Source organism: Anastrepha obliqua, chromosome 5, assembly GCF_027943255.1.
Source record: "Anastrepha obliqua isolate idAnaObli1 chromosome 5, idAnaObli1_1.0, whole genome shotgun sequence".
In the NCBI taxonomy this organism is placed as follows: Eukaryota; Metazoa; Arthropoda; class Insecta; order Diptera; family Tephritidae; genus Anastrepha; species Anastrepha obliqua.
The window spans coordinates 87,914,528-87,939,998 of NC_072896.1; the positions used below are offsets into that span (position 1 = coordinate 87,914,528).

The 25,471-nt window shown below is 35.2% G+C and overlaps 1 protein-coding gene across 1 annotated transcript in view; it reads right to left on the reverse strand.

Moving 5' to 3' along the window:
* LOC129248268 (uncharacterized) overlaps window positions 1–24,900 on the reverse strand; it is a 56,973-nt gene extending 32,073 nt beyond the window's left edge. The window contains exon 1 of the mRNA XM_054887753.1: window positions 24,699–24,900. The gene's annotated coding sequence lies outside the window, so the exon portion shown is untranslated. The remainder of the gene's footprint in view (window positions 1–24,698) is intronic.
* Between the last annotated feature and the right edge of the window lie 571 nt (window positions 24,901–25,471).

Here is a 25,471-nt window from a genome sequence, read left to right on the forward strand (position 1 = left end):
ACACTCCCGAATGATGGTCACGCAGCAACCCGATCGGCTAAGGCGGCCGCCTGCAGCAGTAAGTACTTCAGTTCACAATGCGAAAAATCAGTTGATTTCATGCCATTCAAAGGAATTGCCAATCTCTGAGCTCAGATTGAGGCGCAAAACTCTGACTTTAAACCTTTAAAACTCGAGATTGAAGCTTATTTTAAACAGCTTCTTTGATAGTACTCTGAAAGAGTTATGTTATGCCCCTATTGAAAACCTCTATATACAAGCATGGCTACGATTTGCTAAGTATTTTTTCCAATATCAAACAAAAGCAAAATGATAAATTTGTCTTTAATAATACCAACTGGTGGTAACAGAGGGAGAGGAAAGCCTGCTCTGTGTTGGAAGTATCAGGTGGAGAACGACTTGGCTTCACTAACGCCGATTAGCACTAGAAAGAAACGACTGTCGCGCTTTGCTAAACTCGGCCAGAATCGTGGTAGCTGTTATCGCGCCTATCAAGAAAATGAAGAAGAATTTCAAATAACTCCTAGCTATACAAAATTCTAAGATTTGTTTATTAAATATTTTCGAATTTTTTTTTTTTTGTTTGAAATCATACGATTTCCGGCACTTGCCTGTTAAAGATGACTCTAAGTTTGGTCAGAATTGGTGCATCAAACCATCTGCTCAATACTGAACTACAAGAAAGATTATACAAAGATATCTTTTTTAGTTTTTCGTTTAATTTTTTTTTTTAATTTTTTTTTTTTAATTTGTTTTTTTAATTTTTTTTGTTTTAATATTTTTTTTTTAATCTTCCCCTAACATGTGAACCACATTTTCACTACTCACAATTCGAGCCAACTCTTTGACCCATACACGCACCACAAAATTGTCCATAAAATGCACGAAAAAAATATCTCAAGTGAAATCAATCGTTTAAATGAATTTGTGCTAAATACCACAAACGGAAGCATAAAGAACCGAACGACATCGAAAACGTAGTCGCTACCAGCGGGCAAGGTGTGCGTGTGTATGAGTAGGAATTCTAAAATGCGGCAAATGATGTGTTACAGTTTATGGACGGATACATAAGCGGTTTGCGTGTTGCAGCAATAAAACTCATTTAGTTAAGTGTTGTAATTATTATTGCTAAGCAGACGCAAAAACAAAAACAAAAACAAAAAAACACGCTTGCTGACAAAAAAGGTGTAAAATGTTTTCCAACTAAACGTGCTGATGAAACGGATTTGAAACTGCGTTGTTGGAGGAGTTAAGTGGAACAAACAGAGAAAAAAAAGAAAAAAAAACACGCGGAAAATACGCAGCAGTGCAGGTAGGCTAAGGTTTAAAACTAATAAATGAAAAAGCTTTGTGCAAAATAGTGAAGCACTTGACTGAAGTTCTTTTATTTATTTTTTTTTATGTCTTTGTTTCTAAATATCATTTTTTATTGCCTCACGCTCTCAAAGGTTTGCGCAAACACATGTGGCATACTCTAATCTATGTCTACGTGCATGCCCAGCTACTTTTAGTAAATTGCATGCAGAGTGCGGCTCACGCATAGCAGTCTGCCGTACGCTCAAGCACACGAGCGCACTCGTTTTTGTCGAGAAATAAAGTAGGTTTCAATTTTCCCAATAAAAAAATATTGCAGAAAAAATAACAATTACAACAACTGCAACGATATGCAATCAGCGCGTCCTCAAATGTACATCAGTCAACGTCGATCAGAAATGAGCGTCAGTTTGACTGGCTGCTTGCCTCATTTCTTGCGTCTGTGTGAGTATGTGTGCATACATGTGTGGGTATTCCTGCAGTAAAACACAGAACTGGTGAGAAAAAAAACTATTATACAAAAAGAATTTCTAGACTGAAAAGGAACTAGTGCGAAAAGAACATGTTTTGGTCCAGTTATAATTTATAATTGTATTTGGATTGAACTTTTTTAGTAACTTTATTTTGGTATAAAATATTATTTATTTGACTTAAAATAGTTAACTTTTGATGTCATGTCATGAAAAATGAAATCCATGGAAGCTGAATGTTCAGGGCAGAGCAAAGAAGGCTGTTACGACGCTCTACTCATGTAAAAAAACTGCAAGCTTAAAATGGCGATTAGTTCCCAAAATAGTTCAATGGCTATATACAGCTAATGTCACACCAAATATGACCTACGGAGTTCTGGTGTTGCGGCCAAACCTTGATAACTAACCTTTTTTATCTCAAATTAGTGATTTTGGTCCATAATTGGACTAGTTTCTTTTGTCTCTATTTTGAACTAGAATGAAACTGGTATATTTCTGACTGGTATATTAATTTTTAATTACAATTTTCAATCTCCAATCAGTGATTTTGGCCCATAATTTTACTAGTTTTTTTTGTCTCTATTTCGAACTAGTATGAGACTGGTATATTTCTGATCGAAATTTGACAATTAACATCTCGTAGGGTTGCGCCATGTAAAAATACCGGTTAAACAACGAACATAGAAAGTAAAGCTGGGCACTAGTTGGACTTGCGACTCATACTGGCTTTGAAGTAGTTTACCACCAGTACTTTTGACTACAGGGATATCAAGAAGCTGTGTATGTATGAGTATACATACATGTACATATTTACATATATATATATGCACTTCTTCGTGTACGTGCCACCTACTCCATACTTTTTGGACTTAACGAACGAATTGCTGTTTGTTGCTTTATGTTTTAGCCTTTGGAGCTCATTACTGGCTTCTGGCTGTTAGCTTACACACATACATGCATACATACATACATAGGTTTGTGAGCACATCAAGATTCGATACCATGCAGGAAAAATTTCAGATTCTAGAGCGAAGTCTTTCAATACTCGTATAAGGCCTGGAATATAGCCGACGGCAAATTTTTGATGGTACTTCATTAAATGGTTAGTTGGTATCTCTTGGGGGTATTTTAAAGATACAAATTTCGATAGGTACGAAATATAAGTTTCTATGATAGCAATTTGCTGAAAGTCGAGTTCCTAATAGAGGGTACTGAGATATGAGGTATAATAAGGCGACCGCCGTAGCCGAATGTGTTGATGAGTGACTACCATTAGGGAGTACGTAGATTCGAATCTCCGTGCATGAACATCAAATAATAGAAAAAGTTTTTCCGGTCGTCCTCGCGAGTTTATGCCATGAGAAAGCTCCTCATAAAATCCATTTTGCCATTCGGAGTAGATGGAAAACTGTAGGTCCCTCCATTTGTAGAGCAACATCAAGACGCATCCCACGAATAGGAGGAGGAGCTCGGCCAAAAGCGTAACAGAAGTGTACGCGCCAATTATTCATTTTTTTGTGTGGTATAAAGTATTTTTAAAAAATTTAAAACAAAAACTATTGAATCATCGTTGCACGAACTTTGCACTTTTGATTCCGCATCCTCTTGCACACAACTGCCCTCAGTTGATAACTTCGTACCCCCTTAATCCAGTGCCTGCGGATTTGTAAAATTTGCTACTCATAGATTTGTAGACAAAGCTGCTGCTACTAGTGCCGCATTAGCTTAACATACTCAAGCTACCGCTTTGGTTTAAACTTCGAGTGCCAGAGAAAGCCTAAAACAAAGGAAGTGACATCTAAAATTTATAGAAATTGTGAACTCATTCAAGCGGGAAATGGATGTGGTATGAGATATGAGGCCAGTAAACCACTTCGCCCAGTAAACCAACTCGCGAATGTCTCAAAATTAGATGGAAAGTTTAGTGGAGAAATTTTCTGCTAGAACTTCCTGTTCACTGCAATATTTTCCAGGTGAAGCTATAGAGCTAGACTGCTCACTCCTGATTATAAATCATCAAGCGACAACCAGCTCAGCAACTGCTGAGTGAGAACTTTCACATGCAAGATTGCAAGGTTTCCCTGACTGCATGTGGGTGGAAAGCATTCGAGAGAGCTTCTAAAACCTACGAAGCTGCGGGACTAGCTACTGATGAGAATCCTAACCCTTTACTGCTCAATAGGTAACGACAAGATGAGACTGGGTGTGACTTTGAATCGCTTTTGTGATAGCTAACTGGAGTGCGTTGGAACCACCTTAGTATCTACGCCACACGAATTATCCTCTTCATCTTTATTGTAGATCCTTTTTTTTTTTTCAACGAAAAAAATTATTGTGTATTTCTCAATCCCATGGCACCCGGTTCAACGTTATCAGAATGACTCGGGTTTTTCCCGACCTGCCGCCAGAGTAAACTAGCCCTGTCTAGTGTAACGTACCCCAGAGTGTATTTGCTGTTTTTTTTTTTTTCAATAAAAATATAATTATTGCATCAGACTGGACGGCTGACACTCGTGCCAATGCTTTGGTGGTCTTCCTGGAGATGGTCATCCTTCAAGTTAACCCTTCATCTCAATCGTTGCCGACCGATCGGCTCCCATTCTCTTTACATGCTAGTTTCATTCTTTGCTTCTCTTGCGGCGCCATTTTAGTACGTCAGTAGTCGTCTGGATCTCGTATCTCCTCGTGTAAGAACGCGTCTTTTATAGCCAGCTATTGCTCGCAGCATTTGCACGAGTTATAAGATTTAGATAATCCACATCTGCGTAATTTAATTATTATCACTCAGCATTTTCCAATCCGTAGTATCTAATTGTCATCGTTCAGATAACTACCCTCTATCTTTCCTTTCACTATCAGGCTTAGATTTTACACTTCTGCCCAATATTATATTTTAGCATTTTTCAGCAGCATTTTCCAGCAGCATTTTTTAATTAAATTAACTCTCATACTTGTCTCTCTTTCCTTTCCCCTGTTTCTTGTGACTGTTCAAGTGAGCGCCTTTCTTTACAAGCCAACCAACACGCACCTCTACACAACTGGTGAAAATGTAGTCACTTCTGAACTAGAACGTGTTTGCAGTAAAAATACCTAGATGAGCAAGTGGACTATGCTTCACTAGTTCCAGTTTTTTTGCGGTCGTTTTGTCGGCGGCTGGTTAGCCCATTTTGTTACTCGTTTGCTTGCTGGCTGAGCGAAGGTGGGTTGATTAGTTGATGTGTTGCTTAGTCGACTGCTTAGACAGACTGTAGTGGTTTCCTCTACTTTGCTTGTTTAATTCGTATTATTGCTATTCTTTCAAAGCAACAACAACGCAAAATAAAAAACACATTTTCAATGCAATTGCAGCAATACCGATCAAGTTGCACTTCTTCATGGTAGTCACCATTATAATCTAACGGTGTTAATTAGAAAAGTTCTGTAGAAACGTTTTGCTGCAGCTGTCAAGCAATGAAAAAAGCGTAATAACCACTTTGCTGGCTCTTCAATTCAATTGCTTTTCGCACATATGTATATGTGTACGTGTGTGTGTGTGTGTATGCATGTAATGCAATATGTTGCAATCGCTGGCTTGCTGTCACTAGCACACGTTGGTTATTTTTTCTGCATCTTCGATTGGCAGAACTGCATTGCCACTTTTAATAAAGAACTAATGTTTCTACATATACAGTAAAATCTCGATATGGGGAACTTTCTATAATAGGGAACTCTCTAAAACATGCCAATTTATATGCCCCTTCAACCAATTTTGTGCGAGATTTCTCAAGTAAAAAAAATATATTCCATAGATATAAGGAAGAAATTTTGAGCTTATAAATCTCAAAGTCGGAAGGGCGTGGCTTCGAGTCTCAGTGTATAAAACACCAAAATGTTGGAAAATATTTTTTCCAATAGCGGTCGCCCTTCGGCAGGCAATGAAAAAGCACTTCATAAAAATCATCTGCAGTTCAGAGTGGCTTAAAGCTGTAGGTCCCTCCATTTGTGGAACAACGTCAAGACGCACGCCACAAATAGGAGGAGGAGCTCGGCCCAAAAAACCATTTTTGAACTTTTTCCCAAAAAAAATTCTTTCTTTTTATTTTTTTTTATCAGATTTTTTTTTAATTTATACCTACAATTTTTTTTTTTAATTTTTAACAGAAAGTACGAAGAAAATCCTCCAAAAAACATTTTTTTTTTGTCCAATAATTAAAAAAAATCTTAAAACTCACACAACTCTATTAATTATAATTCAATTACAGTCAACTATAGCTCATTCGACGCTAACTAAACTGTACTAAAAAAAAATCCTCAGTAACGGATAATATCGTAAAAATTATGTCAAAGTTGAGAAAATAGAGAAAATATAAAAAATTCCAAATACTTCCGTCTACAGTCTCGTCAGTTGTCATTTCAGAAAAATTGTCAACACACTGTCAAAAAGGTTTGTTTTTGTTCTTTCGAACTAAAAAACCAAATTCGAAATCGGATGGAAATTGGCGAAGTTAGGAGTGATTCTTCACATCAACCTACTGAAAAACGGTTTTATGGCCATAAAATGAGGTTTTGGGGGTGTATTGGAAATTTCTCCTATACCATTTTTTTTAGTTTTTCTATGCCCACAAGTTGTGCTAGGTCTCCATATTTAATTTTTTTTTTCACACAGAGTAATTATTTCACTTACAATTCAGAGAAGAAAGGCTTGCACAAACAAAAATCAAAATGCCAAACTTTCACTTAAACATAGTTAGAAAAAAAATATATGTTGAAATTTTAAGAAGATTAAAAAAAATATTTTACACAATTTTACAGAAGAAAAAGACTTGCAGAAACAAAAATCAAAATACCAAAAAATTACAACCAATATCAATTCGGGAATAAAATTAAAAAAATTATTTTGCGATCAATTTTTTTTTTTTGTTGGAAAGTACGTTCTTTACTTTCTTTTCTCTTACGCCAATAACTATTTGACTTCAATTCAGAGAAAAAGACTTGCCAAAAGAACTTCAATTTTGAGCCCATATATCTGGGCAATCACTCAACCACTTCCTCCACTACTTTGCTAAATTTAGGTAAGTGCATAGTAGAGCATTCTGACCAAATTTCATCAAAATCAAAGCTTTAAAGCTTTTAGTAGGGAACACTTGACGTGTTTCGCCCCATATGTACCAAGTACAAGTATTTGTATGTATGTGTGTGTGCATTAAGCTTGCGGTGTCTTCGCTCACTATTCGATTTATTTTTAACTCATTGCACATTGTACTTTCCTTTGGTGAAATGTTTGAACGCAACGTGTGATTTTCAATAATTTAAGCCATTTATGCCTGCTTTGCTGTTTGACAACCAATTTGCAGTCTACCCAACCAACCGTCCAAGTCAAGCAGAAATTAACTTTAGCTCGTGACGTTACACTTCAGTACGCGTGTCTTTCACTTAGTCAGTAACCACCATCAACTACCTGCACACCAACTATTTTGTCTAGCATATCTTGGCCTCCTCCTAATACATCCTACCATCCTCAACTGCAACTACTAATACCTACATATTTATGTACAAGTATGTTGGTGTGTATGCACTTACACATTCGCACTGCAATTAGCCACCGGCCGACCGTTCAATCCACTCACTTGTCGCCTCAATTGACTTTGTTTCTTTGTTTAACCTGCCGCAACGGCCTCAATCACCTCAAGCAACTCTCCTCAATAGATAAATATGTACATATGTATGTATGTATGGATATGTGGTTGTTAACTGTATGCCGCCTCATTTGGTTGCGCTGCTAACTCGTAAGTTACACTTTTCTTTCTTTCATCATTCCAATGCATTTCTTCCAATTTTGTTTGTTTTCCTTTGGTTTTCTTTTCAGTTGATTGCTCTGCCATTTCATTTTCATGTCTTTGTTGATGGACAGATTTCACTCAAAAACCAATATCTATGTTGCTTTTGTTGCTTTTAGCCTGTTGCTTGCAGCACTTGTTTATGGTTACAATTTGTGTGCGGCTCCTGAATATTGGTTCAAAATATCTACACACACATATATCCACATACATAAGTATGCATGCAGGTATGAGTGAGTGCCCCACCGCATTTTTATGCCATTTAAATCATTTTCAATTTGGTTTAGTCACTGCCGTTTGGTGTTTATTTTCGTATTTTGCGGCATGACATTGAAAAAGAAATCGCACCGTTACTTGTTTACCGCTATGTGTGAATATGGAGAAATGCCATATGGGGTCCCATGCACAAAAAGTAGCTGTAGGTCATAGAAAGGGTGCGTTTGCGGTACATAAAAATTGCTTAACTCGCCGGCTCGTGACCTTAAAGGCCATAAATAAATATTTGGTAGCGAGTGAAGCAATTTCTATGAACACTGGCGGGCATAAGTGGGTATATCTGATTTATTTTATTTACAATGTTTTTTGAGTTAAAATTCTTTTTTAAAGCGAATGCACTTCATAAAAACTGGCGCTAATTTTTCAAATTTTTTTTACATTTTCTTCAACAAAACCTTCGTTAAAAAAATGTAAAAAACCGTCAACATTTTTTTTGTTTTTTGTTTTTTAATCAGTACAATTTTTTAGCCAGTTAAAAGTTCACTTTTCTTTACTTAAATTTCATGAGTATATTACAGCGTACCCCAAATTTTTCGCAAGGTTCAAATTAATAAGCTTAAAATTTATAGAAAAATTTGCTACATTTTTCTAAATTTTGTGTAAAGTTCGAAAGTTTGATAAGTAAGGTTTTGTTTATGGCTTGAACAATATTTAACAAAAATAGCAAAAAAATTTTAACACGAAAATCATTACAAATACAAATAAAAAAATACCTCGCATCCACTTATGCTCGCCAGAGTTCATAAAAATTGCTTTACTGGCTTTCAAATATTTATTTATATGCGTTCAGGGTCTGCCCTTTGATTTCTAAAACACTCCTTTGACGAGCAAGATCGTTTGACGAAAACATGGCTGAGCACAAGGCGATGCATTTCTATGACGTGGTCCCACACTTCTGATGAAGAAAGAATGTCTATTTTGAAAATTGTTTTCTTGCTTAAATTTATCAGCCCCTTTTGTAGGCTTAAATCTTTGTACCCATCTTTTATGGTTAGCCGTAGTCGAATGGGTTGGTGCGTAACTGTCATTCGTAGATTCACAGCTACGAACCCCCAGGCACGAAACACCAATTGATAGAGAAAAAAGTTTTTCTAATAGCCATCGCTCCTTGGCTGACAACGGCGAACCTCCGAGTGTGTATTTCTGTCATGAAAGACTCTTCATTAAAGACAATACTATGTTCCGGCATCCGATAGAGATTGCCCATGCATAACCAACAATACTGCTATGATCTTGTATTCTTCAACTCATTTCGATTTGGTCCTTATCGACCTAAGGGCCTTGACTGCAGCTCGAATGTGTGTAAGGAAAACGAGCTTTGAAGACATGAGACCTATCATGCCTAACAGCTTCGCCGTCGTATCAGTACGCTGGCATAAATCGCGGTTTTGAAAAATGCTACAGAAGTCTGAAAATCTGTGAGCTTCTCTTAGAGGATGGTACAAAGGATCCTACAGAGATCTAAAATTCTATATAAGTAATTCATTCGCACAGGATGGTTGTTGTTGTTGTAGCAGTGAACTAGGCCCTGCCAGTGTGGTGTAGTCACCGATCCTCTTCTTAGGCGAGCGGGTTTTAGAGTGCATGTGAATAGGTGGCTAGTACCGCGCAGTGTGTCTTCACATGCCGGCATATTTTGAGTATTTCGCGGTCGATTCTGGATAAATAGGAGTTTAACCTGCTACATTATCCAGATCGTATTGAGTCAAAGCTACGCGGGTCTCACGAGACAGCAGCAGCTTTTCGTTTGCAACAGGGGGTCGGGAATTTAGGAAGATGGTGAGAGTCTGTCGATGAATGTTGTTTAGCGTCTGTCTATATACTGTTGGGTCCAGTAGTTGCAGTTGTATTTTGTGCTACATCTCGGCGGTGTAGCTGAAGAGATGTCTTCTGACTCTCCTCTTGACACCTGGGAGATGTATCAGGCTTTAGCAAATGACTGCAAGGGTGATTCCTATGGTAACAACCAAGCAGAAATTATCAAGTATTTTACTATACTACTTGACCGGGAGTATGGAAGCCTCGTTGTGAAGATACTACCGGGAAGACGTCAGGAGGCATCCCGTGGCTATTCTTATAGCAGTATTTTGGCAGCTTTGCACACTGTGAATCACTAGCGTTAGGCAACCAGACCTGCGCAGCTTAATTCAGACCGGTCGGCTAATTGCTTTAAGTGTTGCCAGCAACATTTCTTTGGCTTTGTCTTTCCTGCAACTGCTGCCGGCTAGCGATTTGAGGACCTTGTTGCAGGTTTGTGCCTTGATAGCAATTGCTGATGTACGCGCTGAATTTCACCCTCTGCAGGATGACCTCACCTAAAGCTCTCATTTGAATTTTCCACAATTAATTGAAAGATATATTTCCAATAAAGCAAAAATCATTAATAAAAATTGAAAAAAATATAAAAAAAGGTTTTGTCAATATAGCCAGTCGATGGCCTTTGTTTTGATTTACTCTCGAATTTGTTGATGATTCATTTTAAGTAAGTTTTGCTTATTTTTGAAAGCTGACAAACTCAAATTTGAGGCACGGCCTTCTAGTTAAGTGTGTATATAAAGGGAAATATTTATGTAAAAAAAAACTAAAATATTTATTTATGTAACTAATTTGGGCTTAAAACAAATATCAGAAGATTAATGGCTGAAGCTGTGAAAAGCAGCCCAAAAATAAATAGTTTTGCTTCTAAATAAAATACCATTAATTACCCGCTTATTCTACCGAGATTTTACTAGTCCCCTCATGCAAGCCCTTGAATTACTATGAGACCCCCTGCAGCCGTTAAAACGCAAAAATAAATTAAAGCAAACCAAATATGAGTAATAAAAAATGCGGAAGTTACATAAAACTATTAAAAATTACATTTCAGGAAGAATATAAGACAACAAGAAAAATCACCAAAAAGGTCATTGAAGGCCTAGCGATTACTACGTGGATTCACAGCTCCACCGCGACAGTAAGCCATGCACTTGTAAAGCTCAAATCAATTGAAAATATTTACCAATTATTTCTGCAGTTATCATAAAATAACACAGCATTTTTGCAATATAAACAGTTGCAGCGCTACAGTAAAATCTTTTTAGCAATGAAAGTGAAAAAGTGAGCAAAAAAATGAAAACAAAATTGCATTAATAAAAGATAAAAATACACAAATAAGCGAAAAATCGAAACCTGTATAAATTCCAACGAAGAAATCACAAGTAAACTCATGTTTTCAAGAAAGCAAAAATGTGTCGCGTCTGCATCAGCGAACGTCAGCTGGCCGCATACAGCCATCGCCGCCTCCAACAGGTAGGTACCAGTCACAAGGCACAGCAACATTAAAATTACAAGCATTCGATGCTTGGATGCCTCAAGTACAGGGTATTTCAAGTGTGAATTACAATATTTTTTTTAGTAATTCAAGTTAAACGCATACATATATATTTATAAGTATAGGTATTAAAAGGGAATTCATTATCCACATATCGGCATACGCAGTTAGTAAGAGGGTCAAAAATTTAGGAGTAAAATATGATTTTTCCTAAGTGAATTTTGATTGAATTGATGTGATTTTCAATGAAATTTAGACGTAAGTGGAGCTCTATCTTGGCAATTTCGCTCTATTTTGGCCTTTTAAAGCTTCAATTATTTCTCATTTATTTATGTGCAAAAATTACCTATATCCACGGCTCCACAGAAAATAGTCGGAGCACGTTAATTCGAGCCGATATTGAAGGCCGCATTGCTGCGGTATATTGTGAAAAAATATTTTTTTAGCGACTTTGTTGGTTGTAAAGCTCAAATCAAATATAGTAAATATAATCGATATTCATAAAAATTACTCTAATAGGCCAAAACATGTTACTAGCATATCTCGCCCTGCTCCCAATAGCCTAATGTTATTCTCCTTCAAAAGTTCCCCTTAAAGCAGCGTTTTTCTCAACGGAACCGATGGAGACGAACATACTCTGTTATTTTTATGTTATTTGACATTGATGTTATTACTAACATCTCTATTAACAACAACTCTCTCAATGCATACTTTTTATTAAGACAGTTGACAGAAGTTTGTCTTACAAATTTTTAATTCCAAAAAAACCAAAAATTGTCTTCCATTGGTGTTTTGTTTTTTTTTTTGTTTTTGAAAAAAAAATACAATATAATTTTTCTATCGGTTTTTTTTAATATTTCTTTGTAATTTATTATATATTTTTATTCCAACAAACGAAAAATTTTATTTCAGGGGTGTTTTGTTTTTGAAAAAAAAAATATATATAGTTTTTCTATCGGTTTTTTTAATATTTCTTTATAATATATTATATATTTTTATTCCAAAAAACGAAAAATTCTATTACATTGGTGTTTTTCTTTTCCTTCTTTTTATTTCTTTGAAAAAAAAAACATAATTTTTCTATTAGTTATTAATATTTTTTTATATTTTTATTCAATATTTTTATGCGATTATCAAGCGAAATCGAACTCTTTTCATTAAATTATAAATTTTCTGCCCAATATCCGCAAAAGTGGTGCCATCGAACTGTGTTAATTGTTAAAACTAGTCACTCTACTAAAAAATCAAATCGCATTTCAAACACCCTGTACTTCTTTATTGGCCAGCTTTGGCCGTGACTGCGCAATTGAGGTGGAGGCTGTGGTCTTAAATTGTTACACAGACGCTACGAAGATGAGCCTATATGCGCAGCCATGTATAAAAAAATGTCGCACCAACAACAATTGCAACAACAACAACAATAAGGCTAACCAACGGCAATTGCATGAAATGCGAAAGTCTTACTTGTGAAGTCATGAAATGCCAAAAACAAAATGAGTAAACAAATAAGGAATAATTTACAAACAGATGCTGCTAAACGACAACAAGAAGGCTAAGCCACTACGAATAGCCAATGAAAAAAAATTTAAGTGAACGAAGCGAAAATAATCGAAAGTACAGCACGTCGAATGCATACGAGTGTAATTTATTTTTTATTTACTTTTCGCTTTTTTTTTATTTTTTGTTTTTGTTTGTATTTTTCTTTCTGCGAAAACCACACGTTTTAAACATTTTATCATGTTTTCTTTTTTGCTTTTTGGTGGCAGAGTTCACTTAGTGGGTTACAAAGAGTGGCTTTGTTGTGACGTTGAGGTGGTAACAGTTAATGACAACAATTACACACATTTTTTTTTAAATCTAAACACTTTGCGTGAGGAAAAAACCGGCGATAGGCCCATTAATCAATAGCAGTTAAGGGAATCTGTTGTCGGCGACGATAGTGATGACTTTGATGATAGTGGAAAAAAGCAAAAATGTTTTGAGAGACATTATTCAGAGGTCACGGGAGTCAAGAAAAAAGCGCAGGTGCAGGGGACAGTAAACCCTTTAACCGAAAAACATGAATGTGTAAAAATGGAATTGCTGGAAAATCAAGTTGGAAAGTTTATTGCTCTATGAAAATTAGAAAATTAGAAGATTTGGTTTATGATATAAAAAAATATTTGCGGTTTCCTTGTACGCATGGTTTTGGTAAAGAAAAGAGCATTTAAAGGTTAAACAAGTCAATCCATTGACACAAAATTGGAATATCTGCGTACTCCAACACCTGGCTTAGGAATTTCGAACATTCGTTATATGAAAAAAATGCATAAAACTGCCAACAAAACAAAATTGCCAAAAAAAACCCCGATAATTGAGTCAGTTAAAATTTGCACTTCATAATGTTAAAATTTAATGGGCCATAAAACTGTATACCCGAGATTTGAAAACAAAAATTTTTAATAATACCTTGATGAAAATTTCTTGAATTTCTGTTAAATTTGCGAAAAGTTTGAAAGTTGAATTTATATGGTTTTTGTAGGAGAAAAAATAAAAAATAATTAAAATTAAATAAGAAAGATATAAATTGTCAAAACTTGCCCATAAACATGGCACTGCGACAGCGTTATTTAACGCAGTGTATATATACAAGGTGGCGCAAAATTAATTATTCACTTTTGTTTTTGGGTATTTTTTTTTTTCATTAAAAAAATGAAATGATTTTGAGTGATGGAAATCTTTCCGACTGATATCAGGACTCTTCACCTCAGTCATGGCTGAAATTTTGGAAGGAGCATTGGCTGTACTCAGTCGTAGGGCTACCAGTTGCTGCCTCAAAGTCAACTCTGACAAAACGGAGTGGATGCTTTGACCAGAAAAAACAAGCCTCGACCTTTTCGACTTCCTAGAACAGCCTTAGAATAACCTGTTTCTTAGCCTCTCCCCGAAAGTCAAGAATCTTGGTGTAATGCTTGACCCTAAGCTCCACTCGAAGCTGCATATCGAAAATCGAGTTAAGAATGCCAGTATTGCTTTCTACTCCTGTAAATCTATGTTCGGCAAAAAATGGGGTATCAAACCAGTGGATGTGCAACTTGGCGATTCTGACAATTTTCGCATGTGGTTTCCTAGTTTAGTGGGTCGCTCTTCGCAAGGCTATAACACCACTAAATTAGAGAGCGCTTAACGTCATTCTGCACTTACTTGCCGTTGATCTCCGGCTCAAGTTCAACCCATTGCCACTCAGAGCGCTATTAGATTGAGGAAGGTTGGCCTCTGGAGGTAATCTCTCCTTTAGGACATGGTAGTATTTTAAGGCAGATTTCTCTGCCCTTCTCTGTACTTCATACAGATCTCTCCATCCGCAAACGAGGTTTTGAAGGTTGTGCTAGGGCTATCTTTCCAAGCAGGCCGGGACATGGGTGCCTCTGTGTTCACCGACACATCCAAGATGGAATATGGAGTGGGAGAGGGGGTTTGCTCTAAATCGGCCAACACTTCAGTCTCTTTTAAGCTACCTAAAACTAGTAGTCTTTTTCAAACAGAGGTCTTTGCAATCCTGCACGCATGCAAATTACCTTCTGATTGCTGTTGGAAGAGAAATATAAATTTTTTTCCGAAGTCAAGCGACGATCAAGGCCCTGTCGTCGCCATATTGCAGCTCTCTTCTGTTCAACTCCTGTAAGGAGGAGACCAAACGTCGCGAACGTGTCGGAAACATTGCTCTTATCTGGGTTCTAGGGTATAGGAACATAGAGGGAAATAAGCTTGTTAGGAAAGGGTCGACAGAACCGGTTTCAGTTGTCCCCATCTCAGGCAATGGTGTTCTTTGACCATTGTTGAAGGGAAACTGCACAATTTCGTTCTTAAAAAGCGCAAGACTGAAGTAGTTCTATCTTAGTTCGTGTGCTATCGCAATTCTTTGGCTTCAGGATGGTAGAAACAGGACGGTTAAGTGGCTGGTGTGCGGTCACTGGTGTTCGAACTCATGCAGAGAAGCTTAGACCTCAGTACAACTCAAACACTTACCTTGCAAATGTTCGGGTTTGGCGGCTAGCCGTTTGAAGTTTCTTAGTCTGCTCTTTTGGAGCCTAAATCCTCCTCCTCCTCCACTACATCAACAGCACTGGATGACTGTAGATGGTTTTTCTACCTTTGTATTTTGTAATTTTTCGCAGGGAGTGGTCTACATTATAGTATCAAAACGGCACTCTAGTCCTACTTGTAGTGTATCTGTGGTACTCTTAGATTAGATATCTACATACCCACGGAAATCTTTCTCCTCACATTTACAAGCAATGAAGTCTGTTTGTATACTGCTGCTGTATAGTTCACAAGTTTCAAATATGAGTGGCGTAAGAAACCCTTTGCAAAAATTATAATTCTTCCGATGGGGTGATTAATTTTGCGCCACTTTGTAATATACAAAAAATTGTAGAGCGAATCTGAATGTTTAACAAACCCATACGTTGCTTGAATCTGCACCGCAAGAAAAATTAGTCGTACGTCATGCAGACTGCGCCACTCATACAAGACGGGTGGGAGGAGGTCAATCGTTGGGTTTATTATTAGTATAATTATTTTTTATTAGACTCAAAGTGGAACACCGGCTCTACGCCAACGACACGGATGCATTTTGTACTCACGTAGTCGCTCATCGCAAGATTTCATTTTCATATTGCGCTACAAGCAGCCAACTCTCTTACACTTTTCCCGCCAAACTTGCCAACATTTTGCAACTATTTTCGCTTCAATCCATCGATACGGATTGTAGCGAGTTTTTGCTTCGTTTTTGTTTTTGTTTTTTTTTTCTGTAATTTTGCAACAAGTTTGTAAAAGTGACTGAAAAGTAAAATGTCCCAATAACCGAGTCCCGGCAACGACTAAAGCAGCAACAATCAAGAAACGAGTATGCAACTGCAACCATTTTAATGCCTTTTTCCACAACTAAATATGTGTTATGCATGTACATATATGTACGTATTTATTATATTTACAGCCTGGTTACTTGAAAAGCGCCTCCATAGAGGCTCAAAACAAAGTAAACGCGTAAGGAGAAGTTGAACGCTGCCGCCTGTCGCCCGTTCAATGAAGCTGATGAAGCTGATTGCTGCCACTTACTTTTACTTTAGCAACATTTTCGATAACACAATAATAAAAACAAGAACAAAAACAGTAACAACAGTAACTTGCTTTGGCTGAAGTGATAGCAACTTTTCATGCAGCAGGTTTAACTTGTCCTCTGTCCCATTATCAGCAGCAGCAGCAGCAGCAACAGCAGTAACGCTGCCTTGGCGACGTCTCCTTTTTCATTTCATTGCACATAAAACACAAAATGCGTTGAAAGAAAAGCTTCAGGAAAAATTACAAGCAACATTTTTAATAACGACACTTTGCTGGCGTGATCGATTGATAGTGAACATTTTTCGCTTTTTAGAAAAATCTAAATTTTGTATAGAATGCGAAATGCGAAAAGAAAATTTCCTGCTCAATTTCTTTGTGAATTATCTGTATAAGTACAGTAAGTTACTCACAAAAACAAAAGCAACAAGAAGAAAAAATTTCGCAATGAGCAGTAGCCAAGTAGGCTATGCTCATATTTTACTGCTATCTGATGAATGACGAGAACTCTCCTACGAACAGGGGAAAGCACGCAGTGAAGCAAGCGAAAAAATGTGCAAGTCATCGACTTGTCGAAAGAAAGTCTTTAATGTACTTATCGAGCAGACTGACTTATTACTTACTTAGCAGAGGAGCAGCCGTAGCTGCACACATCCGTGATGTTCGACAATAAATATTCAGCATATGTACGAGTATTTGCACTATAAATCATTAATGCCGTCGATTGTCTGTACTCACAGATGACGAATGTAGAGATTTATACGAGTGTAAGCAGTTTGTTAGTGCCTATAATTACGGTAATAAAAGAGAGCTAGAAACTTTTTACAGTGCATCTTTACATACTTTATGTAAGTACTCGTGTACAGCTGTACTGAATTCCCTTGGTTGCAAAATTTTGTTAGTGCAGCTTTGCATTACAAATCAGATCTTCTGCAAGTACTATAATTTTGAAATTTGTATGCAAAGCTGATAATGCCCTTCTCTTTTTCGAGAAGCTGTAGAGAGGTATCATCATAGAGTATTTTTCGAATTGTATTCTAAATGTCAATAGAAGTCTTTACGGCTATACGCGCGACTTTCACTAGTAGAATAAGGCATTCTTGTTTTTTTTTAGTTATACGAGTTAACGCCATTGAGGCAGTGTATTATTAGGCGTGCGACAAACGAGATCATGCCAATGCTGTTGTATGTAAGAATTCGCAATTTAGACTACTCCCGTACAAGCGTTGATCAAACGATAAAATACCAAACAATTTTTCTCCAAAGCTCGCAGAACTTTACTTTAAGTTTCACTTATTTAGTATGCGGACGCTAATGGATTTCAAAGTAGCTTTGTATTAATGCCAGACCGGTTGGGTCACCATATTGTGCACGGAGCCATCCTCTATAAATATCAGGTTGAGCTACGATGAGATCTTGGTCATAGAAATGGTAGAAGATACATATATATCTAGTGGAATACGTGGACGATCATACCAGCCGGAGACACTGAGAACGCTTGGAGGAAGTTGAACCAAGTTATGATAAGGACGCAAATATGGCTTGAGTAGCACGGCGGGGCACTCGCCAGACATAAGACCGAAGTGATCCTTATGACACGAAGTCACATGCCACTTGAGATCAGGATGCAAATAGGCGACACGTCCCTAGTGACGCAAAACGTAGTGAAATACTTAGGTATACAACTTGACTGCAAGCTTACTTTCTGAGCCCAGATACGGCATGCGACTACCCAAGCAGCAGAGGTCTTAGGATTAATGACAAATATCGGTGCGCCAACACAGAGCCAAAGAAGGCTAATCATGGTGGCGACAAACTCGATTCTCCTGTACGGCAGCGAAGTATGGCGAAGTGGGCTTAACTGCAAAACCCAACGCAAAGCGCTGTAGGCTGTGCAACGAACAGCGGCACTCAAAGTTGCCTCAGTTGTGATCAGCGGGGATATAACTGTTGATCTCAGGGTTCGAGAACGAATCGAAGCTTGGGACTCCAAGAAGAAACATGTCACCACTAGCGTCGCGGAACGGAGATGCCAAACCATGCTGCGGTGTCAAAGCCGATGGAACACTGAATCGAGTGGCAGATGGACGGCCTAAACTCATTCCATAAATAGGCAAATCGTCCCAAGGAACTTCGGGGCAGTGAATTACTTCTTAACTCAGTTTATCTCGGGCCGCGGATACTTCTGGAGATACCTATAACACATGGACAAGTTAAACGATTCCAAGTGCATACACAGCGAAGCGCCGAGCGATGACGCTACACACACGTTTTTTAGTTGTAACAGATGGTTCGCGTAAAGATATGCTCTGGGAGCAGATTAGCGACATCGCGCCGAGTGACATAAACAGCAAACTGCTCGAACGCGATGGCAGCTGGAGCGCGTTAAAAAGATACACCGAGAACATACTGTGGAAAAAAATAGACCTCGACACAGTGCAAAAAAGTGAAACCGCACAGATAGACGAGCCTATAGCATGAAAACTGGCTACAAATGCGGTCAACCCAGACGTGGTTGAATACAATTGGTCCTTTATGGTTGCCGTTCTGCGCGCTCCCAAAGTAATGCAGAAAATAGACCCGGAAAGGGTGTCTCCCCAGAAGGAGAGGAGGGATTTTTTTATTGGAAAAATTCCTATTGAAGAATGAAAAATAGCCCAATGGCTCTGAGGGAGCTAAGTCTGGAGAATACGGGGGTTATGAAACAAGTTGAAATCCTATTTCCATTAATTTTGCGACCACAACTGCTGAAATGTGAGCTGTTGCATTGTCGAGATGGAAAATGACAATTTTTGGAAAATCACTCGACTTCTTCAATTCAAACGAGCTCCAAACACAAAGTAATAGACCGACCTGGCTCAAACTTGGTGTGTGTTCTTCCAAGAGATGCTGCTAAATAAACATAACTTCGATATGTACCAGTTGTGCCATCTCTCTGACTTTGCACGGACTTTTCATACGATCCTCGTAGTTTTCGGGGTTGTTGTTGTTGTAGTTGTGCTAGCAACACAAACATTCCCCATAAGTTAGGTTAAATGGTTGCATTTGCTTGGGGCCCCTTGGGCAAATCTTCAAAGTTCATCCATTTGGATGCCATATAGGGAAAAGGAGAAAGGAGAAGGAAAGGAAGAAGGAGCCTTGGCAATAAGGGATGATGACCATGCACTTACGGCGATGCTGACGGTGGCTGATTTACTTTCGCAATTAGCCGCATCAAGCTACTGATGAACTTCACCTGATGTATAATATTTAAACCCGCTATATCCGCAGGCGTAGCGAAAAAATGAGAGCCCAGATGTCGAAATCTTTGCCAGACGAGAGCAGGGCAGTTGAGAAGAAGGTGCTGAGATCATTCCACTTCGTGCTCAAGACAGCTTCTGCAGAACGGACTTGAGGTAATCCCAAATCTCCCCACATGGACAACTAACGGGCAATGTTCGGTAAGGATACGCACAAAACTCGAAAGATGGGGCTTTGTTAGCCTCTTAAGGCGTCCTCGAAAGTCCCTGATCTACCCATGGCCAGAAGGATCTCTCCACCTTGGACGTTCGCGCACTAGCCCAGCGCCCGCTGAGTTGATTCGAGGCCCATATTTCCAGGAGCAGACCACAGGTTCTTAAGGGAACCCCAGTCTTCTTCTTTTGCACTGAAACCGTCTCTAAAGTTCCCTGTTTAGCCAGCTCATCAGCCCAGCAGTTTCCCTATAAGCCGCTGTGACCGGGACATTCCCTATACATATGGACATATAAGGGAATGCTGCTGAGGTGATCAGATATAAATCCGTATCGTTTCGGTTACTTAGAACCAACTGTCGTGGGAACGTGTGAACGGCATTTGAGGTCACCTTCCTGGGTTCGCCTGACTCATTGGGCGGATGTTGGCTTAGAATGGCTCTTCAGATTTAATTAATGATTGATTTTTACTATGCAAATATTTGCATCGATACTCAAATATTTCTTCTCACCACAAACTAGAAGTTAACTATCATAATTACATCTTATTTTCATTCATCAGATTGTCTGCTGACAACTTGTCATCGCTTATTAGTCCATAGAAATATTATAAAAATTCACACTTGCAACACACATCAGCCATTAATTTGCTATGCATTAGTACGTGCATGCGCATGTGAATCTTTACTTTTTATGTTTATATGTGAAAAATTATGGGTGCATAAAGTAACATAGCGCGGGTTTTAATTAACAATTCGCCATCTAAATGTAAATAAATGTGAATTTTATTGCAACACTTCGTTACATGCACTCGAGTGCATTGCAATGAGCTTAAAGGAAAGGAATTTGCATAAAAAATAATTTATGTACAAAAAAAAAAACACAAAAACAAATTACAATTAATTAAAACTGCAAGTTTTGTGAAAATTTTTATTACTTCAAAAATTGAAGCCACACTGCTTTTTTTAAATTTTCAAATTTTATTTACTTATGCAAAGTGAATCTGTATTTGTATGTATGAGCACACATATGTATGTATGTGTGAATGCATAAATGCAAAGTTAGCTGTCGACAAATAGAAATACATAGTTGGCTCTAAATATGCAAATGCCAGTGAGTAATGAAGAGATTTATGCATAAAAAATATAAAACTTCGCACAGCTGGTGCTTTCGCACAGAAGTTGGTGTACTTTTGAGCCAGCTGGTTGGTGTATTGTTGCATTATGCAAATAGGTGCATAATTTATTTTATAATATATTTTGTATATATTGACATACATATACATATACAAATACATGCACGAAGGCACATCCCCGAGGGCGCTTGCTTGCTCCGTCTAAGTGCAAGAGGCATGCGCGACTACTTGCGTTGGGTTGGCGCATGCGCGTTAAGTGAATATAAATGGCAAAAAAGCGTATCAAAAGCAAATGGCAATGGAAAAATATTCTATTTACCAAACCAATGCAGATTTCATTCATTGAACTTTTGCGCTAAATTTCTTAAGTAATCTAAGCACGCATTCGAAACCATTTCTCTTTTTTTCCAATTCTTTGAACTGGGCATCTGTCATGAGATTTTAACGGATATGCAGCTTTGCGTGCATAGATCTGCATGCGCGTGCGGTAAAAAACAATTGGAGAAACGTGCAGTGCTCACGAATCACGTGCTTAAGTGGCTGACACAGATTTTAGCAGCACGAAAAATTAAAAAAAAAATACCAATTTTTTTCGTAGAAGCTTACAAGCATTCGGCAGCGGGATTTGTAGTTTAGAAAATGTGTGATAATGTTTGAGTGGTCGGCGTGGAGTTGGATTAGAGATGAAGCTGTATTCATTTAATTTGAGAGCGTAAATAACATTTTATAATTTTAGAGAAATGAATTTATTTTGAATTCAATATTTAAGCGTATAATTTTAATTTACTTGAATTTAGCTGAATTTATTGTCTATTAAGTATTTATTTTTTTTTTTTGTAAGCCTCTGTTTTTGTTTTGCATAGGATTTTCATTTATTCTAATTAAGTTGAATCTATTTACAAAATTTATGATTTATTGTTTTCCATTTTATTTTTGTTTATATTTTTTCGTAATTTTTATGATTTTGAATTGAATTAATTTACTTAGTTTATTATTTATTGTTTTTTATTTTATTTTTATTTTTTTCGTAATTTTTATGATTTTAATTGAGTTGCATTTATTTACTAAGTTTATTATTTATTGTCTTTTATTTTATTTTTATTTTTTTCGTAATTTTTATGATTTTAATTGAGTTGAATTTAATTATTTAGTTTATTATTCATTGTTTTTTATTTTATTTATATTTTTTCGTAATTTTTATAATTTAAGTGGAGTTGAATTTATTTAATTAGTTTATTATTTATTGTTTTTTTATTTTATTTCCATTTCTCGTAATTTTGATGATTTAATTGAGTTCAATTTATTTCCTTAATTTATTATTTATTGTTTTTTATTTTATTTTATTTTTTTGTAATTTTTATGATTTTAATTGAGTAGAATTAATTTATTTAGTTTGTTATTTATTATTTTGAATTTTACTTTAATTTTTTTGTAAGCCCCTTTTTTATAATGCGTATGATTTCAATTTATTATAATTTAGTTGAATTTGCTTATTTTATTTATTATTAGTTGTTTTTTATTTAATTAATTTCATAATTTTTATGAATTTAATTTAGCTGAATTTATAATTTTTTTATTTATTTATTTTATTTTATTTTATTTGTATTTATTTCCTTTCTGTTTACCTTATTTCCTTAATTCTTAACATAGCTTTATTTAAATTTATTAATTTCTTCTAATTTATTTAGTTTTTTTGTAATGTATTTCAATGGATTTTTTTATTTTGCATTAAACTATTTATTTATTTAGTTTTTGTATATTTTTATTTTATTTATTTTTATTTCTTTCTATTTTATTTTGCCTTAACTTTTGTTTTGTTTAATAGATTTTTCATTTTCTACAATTTGTGACATTTTGTTTTGCTTTAATTGTTTATGTTTTAATTTATCTTACTTTTGATTTTATTTATGATGTTTGATTTATTTTATTCTATTTTATTTAGAATCAACTTGATTTTTAATTCATTTTTTATGTTTTCTTTAATTTTGTTCGATTTTAATTTTTTCTATTATTCCAAATTAACTTATTTTTTGTAACGAAATAAAAATTATATTTTATTACTATTTTATTTAGTTTCATTTAAATTAAATTTGACATTTGTATTCTCTCTAATTTTTTGAATATTAATTTATTTATTTATATATTTATTTTTTATAATTTTTCTCTATTATTTTAAATTATCTTATTTTTGTAAAAAACTGAAATTTCTATTTTTTTATTTCTTTTGTCGAAGGTTTATTTTTTTATTTATTCCATTTTATTTAAATTCAATTACATTTTTTAATTTTTATTTCTTTTTATTTCATTATTTATTTATTAATTTATTTATCTACTTATTTATTAGATACAATTTCGTTAAATTTCATACTTAATTTAAATTCAATTTGATTCTTAATTTTTTTATTTTTTGTTTATTATTATATTATTTATTTACTTATTTGTTGGATTTATTTAACCCTATTTCTTTCAATTATTTTAAATTATCTTATTCTTTTTTTCAACAAGATTAAAGTTTTATTTTATTTACTTATAGCTTTTAACTTGTTTTATTTAATTTAAATTTTAAATAATTTTTTTCTTCAATTTGCTATTTCTTATTATTTGATTAAGTTTTTCTACTCTTTTAAATTAACTTATTTTTGTAACCAAATAAAAAATTTATTTTTTTAATTTAATTTTATTTTATTTTAAATTTTTTTTTTTGTTTGATTTCTATAATATTTTATTTATTTTATTTATTTGTTTTATTTTATTACGATTTCTTTGAATTTTTTATTTTACTTTATTTATAGTTTTTAATTTATTTTAATCCATTTTATTTGTTTATTTTTATTTTTTATTTTGAAGTTTAATCAATTGGATTTTTTTGAAAATATCATTTTACTTTTTATTTTATTTTATGTAATTCTTCTTAAATGTTTTTAATTATTTCATATTCTTTTATTTTCATAAAAATGATTTCGTATTTGATTAATGTCTTTCAATTTATTTTATTTAATTTTTTTTAATTCATATTATTTTATTTTTGTAAAAATAATTTTTTTATTTCTTTAATGTTTTTCAATTTTTTTTTATTTCGTTTAACTTCAATTCGATATATTTTTTTATTTTTTACTTTTTGTTTATTTTTATTTTTTTGTTTTTCAATTTAGTTTAGACTACACTTTTTTACTAGCTTATTTTTACGTAATTTTACTATTTCATCTTATTTGGTATTGTCTCAATAAAATTCATAGTTCATATTTAAAAATTATTTTATTTCAATTAATTTATTTATTTCTTTTATTTTGTGTTTAATGCTTTTACTTTGTGTTGTATAGTTTTATTTTATTTCACTTAATTTTTTATCGAATTTTAGTTTTTCATTTGTTTTTATTTATTATATTTTTATATTTTAAATTTTTTTTTATTTACATATTTTTACTTATTTGTTTATTTCTTGTTACTTTTGGCTAGTTCAGATTTAGTCTCTTACGTCTTATTTTATTTTGCCTTTTATTTATTATTGTTTGAAAGTAAAGACTTTTAACATCAATACTTCAAATTTGTTTCTTTCAAACTTTATTTCCAATAGCCAGCAACTCAAACAATCTTTTTTCCATTCAACTGTTGCATTTAACTTTCTTCTACATATTGCATTACGTGTCCCATTTCTCATTTAAAAATACATTCACATAAACATAGACTCATCATTTCACACAAATTCACAGACTGTAGCTAATTTAGTTCCTTGCCACTTCATGTACTACTCCCACTCATGCGCATTCCATCCCTTTGCACTCTTTTACGTACACACTCGCACTCTAAAATCACAAGGATATTCACCTTCTGTTGTTGTTGTATTCAATTGAATTCAATTCAATATATTTTCGAAAGTTTTTTTTTCGTAAGCCTCTGTTTTTCTTTATTGCACAGTTCCTTTAGGATTATTTGTAGCAGATTATGCAGTTATATTTTTCAATTTGAAATCACTGCGGTAGTTTTAGCTCAAACCATACGCAACGCAACACTTTTACCAACTGATCGCCTCAACGATCTTACCACAGTTTATAGCTGTCCCCAAAAAACGCGTCATTCACACCAACATCACCACCACCATCATCGTCATCGTTAAAGTCATCGTCACCACTGCTTATGCTGCCTTTGCTGCTTTATTACCAACGCCACCACAGCAACGTCCAGCAGACTGTTAGGCGCAGTAAGCTTCGGTGCGTCAGCAGCTGCGTCAACTGTATTCACGAAGTAGCACAGGGAGCGCATCACTTCGGCTAAGCAGACGCCTCACTTTGGCTGGCTTCGGCGTAGCAGCAGTGCCGATTTGTGGTGCGGCATTGCATATGAAGCTTTGCTTAGCAGTTAGACGCTGTGACTGCTCTGTTATGCTGCGGCTGACGTTGGTGTTGGCAGCGAGCTTTTTTGCGTTGTTTTCTTGTTTTGTGGTCTCATAAATAATTGCAGATACGAATTAAGACTTTATAAAATAATTATTTTTTTTAATTTTTTCATCATTTAAATTTACATACTTCTGCAAGCAAAGAGTTCTGTAGTGAGCAGTAAGGAAATCTCGGAGAATCACTTATTGCTGAAAGTGGCTTACG